Raw genomic sequence first — 10219 nt, forward strand, 5'->3', positions numbered from 1 at the left:
ATAATAGGCTATCAATGCTGTTATTATTTTCTGATACCGTACAAGTATATTATGAATATAAAAGACCAGCATTGGTCAGAAGAGTAGCCAATGCTTTGCCAACAAAGTACTTTCATTTCAGTTTGTTTATGCCAAACTGAGCAGAGGTCTAGAAAAAGGTAGGAGTAACAAAACGCGAACGCGATAACGTGCTTGATACCGAAACAGTTTAAACTTTCCATTAGCCTACACGTTTCCACAAAATAAACAATTGCAACGTTGGCTATATGCTGGATGTGAGGGCACAAGGTCGGCAATTTCGTCCAACATTGCCAACAATACGCCAACAATTTCAATACTTCTTATTAAGCGTTCAAAAAGGTTTCAAAGATTTTATTTCAGGTTTAAGCTTATTTGTTTTAAACTTGAAAAATACTAACACAAACATCTTTTCATGTGGTATTGCTTCAAAACACAGTTGTGTGATTGGTTAACATCGGTCAGAAGCATTGCCAACGTTGTGCCAATTCAAAACAATTTTGGTGTTTTCTTTCAAATTAAGCAAATGTATGCCATCATTTTGCTACAATTTAAAATTTTAATAATAGGCTATCAATGCTGTCATTATTTTCTGATACCGTACAAGTATATTATGAATATTTAAGACCAGCGTTGGCCAGAAGAGTAGCCAATGCTTTGCCAACAAAGTACTTTCATTTCAGTTTGTTTATGCCAAACTGAGCAGAGGTCTAGAAAAAGGTAGGAGCAACAAAATGCGAACGCGATAACGTGCTTGATACCGAAACAGTTTAAACTTTCCATTAGCCTACACGTTTCCACAAAATAAACAATTGCAACGTTGGCTATATGCTGGATGTGAGGGCACAAGGTCGGCAATTTCGTCCAACATTGCCAACAATTCGCCAACAATTTCAATACTTCTTATTAAGCGTTCAAAAAGATCTCAAAGATTTTATTTCAGGTTTAAGCTTATTTGTTTTAAACTTGAAAAATACTAACACAAACCTCTTTTCATGTGGTATTGCTTCAAAACACAGTTGTGTGATTGGCTAACATCGGTCAGAAGCATTGCCAACGTTGTGCCAATTCATAACAATTTTGGTGTTTTCTTTCAAATTATGCAAATGTAGGCTATGCCATCATTTTGCTACAATTTTAATAATAGGCTATCAATGCTGTTATTATTTTCTGATACCGTACAAGTATACTATGAATATTTAAGACCAGCGTTGGTCAGAAGTGTAACCAATGCTTTTATTACTTATTTCCATTTTTAAAAATATCAATAGCCTACAAACCTTTTTTATGCGGTTTTGTTTAAAAATATGTTTCTGTGAACAAGCATCGGTTAGAAATGTTGCCAACGTTGTGCCAGTTGAACAACTATTCTAAAGTTTTCTTTCAATTAATGCAAATGTACACCATCATTTGCTACAGACCAGGCCAGTGAGAAGATAATTTGGGCCCGGTACCAATGAGATCTTTGGGCCTCTAAACAGTTTTAAAAATAACGCACTACATCCAAATATACGCGGTAGTTTGTTTGTTTTTCCGGACACCTTGAAGAAGTTACGGGCTCCTAACATTATCCAGGGCCCGAGTTCAAAAGTAATCCCTGAACTCCCCTGACACCGCTACTGGTGGGCAATTCCCAGCTTCAGGAGCAGTCATGTTGCGTCGAAATCTCTCCTCAATTTCTTGAAGCGAGATTTCACAAAACGATTGCTACTTTTACTTTCAACGATCCGGCAAATCGTTTTTCTCCTCCCGCGGTGCATAGAAAAACACTGCAGGCACAATAATTGTTGTGAAAACTTCATTATGACGTCACTACTTAAACTTTGACTGGGCAATATGACGTGTTGAAGTGAAATAGGCAACAAAGCTTTAGAATGCGGCGATGTGTTATATCAACGTGAGGAGATGCAATTTAGCAGAAGAACTTGGTTTGTTTTGATGAAGGAAGACAAAGGCCATGACTTAATCCTTTGCTAAAGGGATTATGACGTCACTCGATTCACTTCGACTGTTCAAGCATGGCGGTTGTGCGCAATACACAATTACGTGTAGAGCCGGAGAGGCGAAAGCACAATGCTTATGTGAACAGCGCTAAGAGGAATTTTCGCTTCTTGCATCGAAAATATAAAAAATCGAATTCAATTGAGATATTAGTTTTAGAAATGATCAATTAGAAATGAGCCGAAAGAAGTTTTAGAAATGATCAAAATGAAACTATAGGAATGACTTACGACAATGTTTATGAAAACCTGGTAAGTGAATGTCTTTTATTCATTGAACCTGAAATAATTGTGTAAAGTCGTTTTTGTCACTAGGCTACGTTTACACAATTTAAAGAAAGTTATAAAACTCAATTTAGAGAAAGTTATAAAACTCAATGACCAATGGAAAACTTTCATATGAAATATTCTCGTGACAAATTTAGTGCCAGTGCTCCTAGATGAGTGCTAAGAAGATATCAGCAAAGTAGCAGAGCTTGTGATGTCCCACAACATGTGTAGGGTTTTGCTCAATCTTTGATTTTGCTGCTCCGGCAGTGTTTGCCTGACTGCTTAAATGTGTTTGTATTTTTATGTCGTGTGGATAGGTCTGTGATGGTTGTAGAGTATTTGCAAATGTAACTTTCATTGCCGTCAACTAAATAATAATAACAAGTATTTATTTTGCGCCCATTGCGACAACATAGCCTACAGTAGCCTACACTGCGACCTACATACGCAACACACGACTGGAATCCCAAATAAAACTTTAAACGTTGGCTGTCATTTGTAACAGTCGAAAATTTCTGTAACAAGTGCTGAAGCTTTTTAATATGATGGATGAAACCCCTGTCATTACATTCGATTTACATTTTGCAGGTGACAAATTTAAGTTAAGTTGTTGGTAAAAATGCAAGCGATTGTATCAGTGGACTTATTCCAACTATTATTATCGAACACAACACAGTTCAAGTCATGTCGAGAACAAAGAAAGTAAAAAAAAAAACATCGTGAAGTCTAAGCACTCGTTTGATTGTTTAAAGAAGAATCTGAAAAAGGTTGTTCTTGGTGAGTACGGATAAATGTTTCTACTACGACTAAATGATTATGTCATAACTATGCCATTTTGCTCTTTTGATTAATGTGTGATGTAATTGTGAAGAGTATTGAGTAATGTATGAAAATGTTTTAGTGGTGTACTCGCATTGATGTGAACAACGAACATGGTGGTTAGTAGGCTATGTCGGCATTATATGCTGATTTAACACTTCTTTTTTTACTTTCATGATTAGACATGGTGATGGCGCACGACAAAGCTGCTGCCGTGCAGCAAATTGATGAAGAGTTTCAGAGTGATTTCGAAATTGGAAGGACAGGCAAGGTGGCCGAAAACGGCAAAAACTAACTTTTGGTGAGCTTGTTGTATGTTTGAAAGACAACTGCGAATGTGTCGCTTTAGTTGTTGAATAACTATCTGTACACGCAATTAGAATGTATTGGAACTTGATTATCGCTCTGCGTGGCGCAGAATCGAATGATAAGTTTTTTGTCACGCACGTTGGAGAGAGGGATATTACCATGGATATTACATTGATATTGCAGATTGTCAATTAACTTCGTATTATCCTGGACAACAACTGATCAAAATCCTACACTGTTGCCAAACAGCCCTCTTGAATTAAATATTTTTGTTTCATTCGCAGGAATTCAGAATGATAAAGATACGCAAGAAAAAGCTGCTGATGTGCAATGAATATCCATCTGTCAATACGATTTGATGTAGCTTGTTTCTAATAAATGTGAAAATATAAGAAGCTCCGCTGTTACTTTGCTTTGTCACAAAGGGAGTAATGTTGCTTATAAATCCGTGTTGCTGCTGTTCTTTCGCCCAAGGATTAGCTAGGTTCAACAATAAACTTTTGGTGATGAGCGAGGTTTAGGTACAGAGACGTTTGGCAAATGTAAATGCCAATGCTGTTCAGATGTTTTATGCACCAGCTTGCTTCGCATGGCCAATCTTGGTCAAAGCGCGGGCATCACAATAGTCAATAGGTCAGATGAAGCAGCGTCATGGTGCATAAAAGTCAACCAGAATTTAGGCGCCAGATGAAGCAAAATGGTGCACAAGCCATCTTGCCAACGCTGGCCAGATACAGATGCCAACGTTGGCAAGATGAAGCAAAATGGTGCATAAAACATTTTGCCAATGTTGGCAAGATACAGAAGCCAACGTTGGCTAGATGCAGAAGTCGACGTTGGCTAGATGCAGACGCCAACGGTGGCAAGATGCAGACGCCAACGCTGGCCAGATGCATCCAAATGGTGCATAAAACATTTTGCCAATGTTGGCAAGATGCAGAAGCCAATGTTGGCTAGATGCAGAAGCCAAGGTTGGCAAGATGCAGAAGCCAACGTTGGCCAGATGCAGTAGCCAGCGTTGGCAAGATGCATAATCCAACGTTGGCAAGATGCAGAAGCCAACGGTGGCAAGATGCAGACGCCAACGGTGGCAAGATGCAGACGCCAACGCTGGCCAGATGCATCCAAATGGTGCATAAAACATCTTGCCAACGTTGGCGTCTGCATCTTGCCAATGTTGCGGCCAACTTCTTGCCAATGTTGCCCCAACAATCAATGTTTACTGGGTACTCAACAAGTCATCAAGTATTCACAAGCAATTTGGTGCTTGCCAATGAAGCAGCCAGCGTGATTGTTTTCAACGTCACGCTTCATTGCACAGAGCTGCGGGATAGGTCTATTATGGGTCTCAAAAGTTTAGTCTAGGTAGGCTATAATTTGCCTTGTTACCCACAATTTGCCTGAGAAATCTATACATTTTTAAGCTTACGTTTTACGCTCGGAAAATAAATGCCCTTTTTCCCATCATGTACGCGCGAAAAGTGCCCTTTTTTGAAAATTTGCCCACCTAGTCCCAATTTGTGAAAAGATGCTATGCAACAGATTTATGCCTTAAGGTTTACGTCAGCTCCGGAGATCAGTAAAATATAAGGTTGTCATCTTCGGTGCAACAAGACCATTGATTGATTGGTTTAGTGAGGATTCGTAGTCCCATTGCTTTCATTTTGAGTGATCATACTAATTTTCAATTTATTCCTACCAGACGTTACGTAATGAAAAATATATAACTAAGGTTGGAAGACATTACGTCATGTCTTTTCAATTCAAAATGAAGTTTAAAATTTATTCTTTTGTTCATAGTCGTAATCCTCCTTCAAAGCAGTAGCCTATTACAAAGAACAATTTTCGATAAGGGGGGCATCAAGAATATGTCGACACATGGGCTCTATCCAAGGGGGGGTGAGGGGGGTGATCACCTCCCCACTAATTGGAGTGGGGGGGTGATCAATGCAAAATCACCCCCCCACTCATTTGGCTTTGAAAAGGTTTTGTGATATTTTATTGATCAAATTTTGAAAAATATATTTTCGCTGTTAGCACATTTTGAATTTTTTATCAATATGAATATACATTTCATTTCAATATGATTTTTTGGTTTGGCAACCCTGAACTACGAGCCAGGCGTTTACGATAGGCACTTTTACATCACTCACTCGTCGAAGAGTGCCTGCTTTTCAATGTGAAATTGCTTTGTGTTTTAGTTACAATTTTTCTTATAAACTCCATTGATTGCAGTCATTAAGATCCTTCTTGCATTCAATTCAGTTGCAGAAGAAAAAATAGTATTAGCAGAGGGTGGGAATCGAACCCACGAAATCGAAATTACTACTCCTCTGCCCTAACCATTAGGCAACGGTGGTTGTGGTGAAGCATTCAGTTAAATTTCTTTGTATCAAAAATTTTCAATCAGAATATCACGTGTCGAGTCACATGACTGAAATCAGCTGAATCGCGAATGAACATGTCACGCATGATTGCGTACCTTTTCGACTAGTGGGTAATGTTAAAGTGCCTACCGGCGTTTACGCTGTGTTTTAACTTAGTTTGCTTGGTAGCCACTTTAACAAGAAAAAATTCTGCCACTGCAAATGACTAGAATGACACCGCCAACCAATCAGGACATGTTATAAAAGGCTACCGTCCAATTGTGACCTTTCTCGCACTTAGCCAGAGAGTTAATCTTTGTTTTGAACTTTATTTGGTAATTACAGAAGAAAAAAGAGCAATAGCAGTTGTGAGAATCGAACCCACGCCAATGAAATGACTACTTTCTAACCCTAACTCCTAAAAAGCCAACCAGCTGCCAACTTAGTCGGCAGCAGTGGCCGAGTGGTTAGCGCGTTGGGCTCGCAGTCGAGAGCCTGCATGTTCGCCTCCAACCCCCCGCACTTGCTGTTGTTTCTCTGGGCAAGAAACTTCACTATGAGTATAATTGCCTCTACTCAGTGATCGATTTCGAGTAATGGGTAGTACCAAATTTAAGTCATAAGTAGAGTAGACAACTGGAAACGGACATTGCCGTCGGCTGCAGCGTGGGTCAGGTGTAGGCCTACGTCAGAAGGCATACACCGATGCATAGCGCTCAAGTCCGCTTTCTCGCAATGCAGGGTAAAAATATGAAAAACAAATAAACAAACAAACAAACAGCTGATAGAAAATCCAGCACTTGATTTGCTTTGTATCATCTTCTTTTCGCCCTTTTTCACGTCACGGAAAACGTAGTTTATGATTGGTTCGAGTTTTCATTTGCAGTGCCTACCAGTTTGCTTACCCAAAAATGCCCTTTCCGAAACATACTTTGTGAAACTACTTGGAAACCCTATGCTTCGATCAGAAAGAAGCTGATGCTGCAATGGGGGGGTCTGGAGGGCGCAGCCCCCCAGAAGTTGAAATGACTATGATGATTTTAGCCCACTGTCCAAAAATTACCCCCCGAATTCTAAAAGTGGATAGAGCCCCTGTGTCGACATGACTTTTAAGGTTTACGTCAGTTTCGGAGATCAGTAAAATATATATATATATCGTGATTGTAAGCCGCGGGAAATTTTTCTCTAAAAAACAGATTCCCGGAAAGCTAAACATTTTTTCCAGCTCTGGTAGAAAACAAGAGAAATTAAATAATATACCACTGTCTTGCACCAGTGGCGTAGCCAAGGGAGGGGGGTTCGGGGGTTTCAACCTTTCAAATTGAATTTACGGATGTTTATACATTGTTTACAAGAAAAGTTTTAGCCTATGATGTAATTTCTCGTCAAACTGTGCAAGGATGCAAGCCATCTGCAACTGCTGAGATCGCTTGTTCGATCTAGATTAACATCTAAACAGCTATTCGTTATACAAAGCTTGAATACATCAGAAATAGCCTAAAGTAACTTCATTGTCTCAAAGCTTTTTGTTTGACACTCATCAAGATGTATGACCTCTATGACGTTACATTTTCTAAACTTTGGGTTGACTTCAGGGCATAAAAGTTAGTGACTTACCGGAATAAGACCACTTTTTGAATCAACCAAGGAGAAAATTGATAAATAATAAAACTGTAATAATGTCGCAAAAAAAGCAATCAACCTATGTCTCTAAAACAAAGTTTGCCTAGTTTTAAACGACACTGCATTAAAAGAGCGAGTTTTGCCAATACCAAACATTCAAATACAGTAAAACTCGGTTAATCCGGATTCGATTTGACGCGCGATTCCATCCGGATTAGGCGAAGATCCGGATTAACCGATGACGGTTTTATCAAGCCTTACCTAGATAGAAGGGTATCGGTATGAATCACCGAAATTAAACGCATTAGTGTGGTCATCTGCCAATTACGAGACGCGCGATTACCACATTAGCGACCCAGTGATAGAGTTCTTTTGAAATGCATGTAAGATGAATGTATTTGGAGACTCTGCGTCTAACGCAAGAACACACTGGCAAAAGTTACATCTTCAGACATGCATATCGGAATAATCTGTAGTCACTCAAAACTTTTGAAAACAGTTACCGAAGACGAGTTTCTATGGAAAACTTACAAAAATCACGGTCAAAGTTTTAGTTTTAGCATTAAATGGCAAAACTGTCGGTCAAATCCGGATAAAGCGATAGAGAAAGCGCAACTTTTGTCCGGAATAGGCGAAGATCCGGATTAAATAATCAAAAGCTGTTTTTCAAGAAAAAGATTACAAATCATGTACTTCCAGTTTTATCCGGATTAACCGAAGATCCGGATTAACCAAATCCGGATTAACCGAGTTCTACTTATCTCAGTCTGGAATTAGCAACAAGAAAACATAGAGACTTAGCTTTATTTCCGAAAAATGCCGAAAAAAACATGATCTTATCCTTTTGCTATGCCACCGGACAGCACCATGTTACAGAAATATTCATACCCACAATTTTGTTGAAAATGCTCTCAGAATGCACCAAACTGAAAGTAATTTTTCAAAATTTTCTAGGGGAGGCCCCCCAGACCCCCCGCCGCTAAGTGTCGCCTTCGGCGAACACGCCATCGGGCTTCGCCCGCCGGCTGTCAACACCCCCCCTTTCAAACTTTTTGACTACGTTACTGTCTTGCACTGTCAATAGTTTGCCCCCCATTGTTGAAGGTCTGGCGGCGCCACTGTCTACATCTGACAAGACTGATACTACAAACAAGAGCAAGCTATTGCATTACAGGCTGTCAGCAGCGTCAAAATTGTGATAAGCGCATAGTGGTATGTTGAAAAATTTTAATGCCTTTGAGAAACTCGAAATACATCTTCATTCACAACTTGAGAAATAATATTTGTAGGACACAATTTTCTTCTTACGTCAATTCATAACAACAAAAGAGAACACGCTGCACTGTTTAAATTTGAAGTAAAATTTTTCTACAATGGTTTTCAGATATTTCCACGTTTCTCGTGGTACATTTTACCTGAAATTTGAGAAAATATTAGTCAATTTTTTGTAATATTTACTCACATTTTTGGTAAAAGCTGGCGTGAGAAAAGTAGGAATAACTGAATAGAAAATTGAGGGTAAATTTTAAAACCATTTTTAATAGTACGCTGCATACAGTGGCGGCTCGTGGCCTGTGGAAGTGAGGGTGCTGCAAGTGACATGTCCCTGCAGAGTTCGCCAAAGGCGAACGTTCCGACGGGGGGTCTGGGGGGCCTCCCCTAGAAAATTTTGACAAATTACATTGAATTTGGTGCGTTCTGAGCGTATTTCCAGCAAAAATTGCAATCAAAATAATCGAGATTAATGTATTGATTACCTTTACAAAGAGTTTTCACAGACATAAATTTCCATAATTAAGGTGCAAGTAGATTTTATATAACAAGAAGTCTCAAATACAGGTGGAGCAGCCCTACTGTTCTTTGAAAAACTCCATGGTGTTATGGGGTGCTGGGTGTTATGACGGAGGTTTACTTAATTTCTTCCAGCGCACACAAACAACGACAAAGTGTAAACACACGAAAATAGCACTAGAAATAGCAGCCAAACGATGATCGTTAAAACACGCATAGGAAAGTGTGTATTACTGCAGCGAAATAAAATGCATGGCTACTGCACCTGAAATGAAACAAAGGCCTTTACAAAACATATACACAGCTCGGACAGCTGTAACTTCAGCCAGGGATACTATTTGGTAGGCTACTACACCTTGTCCCAATGAGCAACGACAATTAAGAGGTAACACCATTCTGCCTCAAAGTGAAATTTCTGCTGCTGGTTGCAGTTTATAGTAAGTACCCAAGGACCAGGACTACATCACATACGGTGATATTTAAAATAAACAAATTTTCTTTGTTTATTGCGGTAAAGTCACTTGTATTTACTTTATTTTGTTGAGCAGCCAACCATAGACTATAATAGTTTGGAAGATGTAATCAAACAGTAATGTCGAAGTGAATGAAGAGACTAAGTTCAAATAATATACTGACATTGTTCTCGTAAATTTTGCCTTGAATATTATCGTTTGACCGTGTTTTTCGATACAACCCTTTTGACGTACGGAGGAAGGCAAGTGCATTGCAGCAACAAAATTGAAAGAACAACATGGCAATGACACACACAGCTAACTCAGACAGACAGATAACAAACCACATAACACATTTAGAGGTGTGCTGACTTACACATTTAGACGATAGTGTCTACAGTCGGTCCGGTGCCGTGAACCATGTTGTTACGAGGGCTAAGTACAAATAATTTTCACGCATAATATACTAACATTTACATAGCACCACATCCACAGTGCAAACTATGCCCCTGGACACTGTGCAGTGTGCACTGTGCATGACAATGGTGATAATTAATACGGTACTTTCAGT

At 39.2% G+C, this 10219-nt stretch overlaps 1 long non-coding RNA gene across 1 annotated transcript; it reads left to right on the forward strand.

Annotated features, from left to right (window-relative positions):
- Positions 1-2992: 2992 nt before the first annotated feature.
- On the forward strand, positions 2993-3797 carry LOC145787376 (uncharacterized). Its single transcript, XR_014291391.1, has 3 exons — positions 2993-3065; positions 3290-3408; positions 3701-3797. It is a non-coding gene; the product is annotated as an uncharacterized LOC145787376 (long non-coding RNA).
- The last annotated feature ends 6422 nt before the right edge of the window (positions 3798-10219 follow it).

This window comes from Aplidium turbinatum, chromosome 18 (assembly GCF_918807975.1).
Source record: "Aplidium turbinatum chromosome 18, kaAplTurb1.1, whole genome shotgun sequence".
NCBI classification, from domain to species: domain Eukaryota; kingdom Metazoa; phylum Chordata; class Ascidiacea; order Aplousobranchia; family Polyclinidae; genus Aplidium; species Aplidium turbinatum.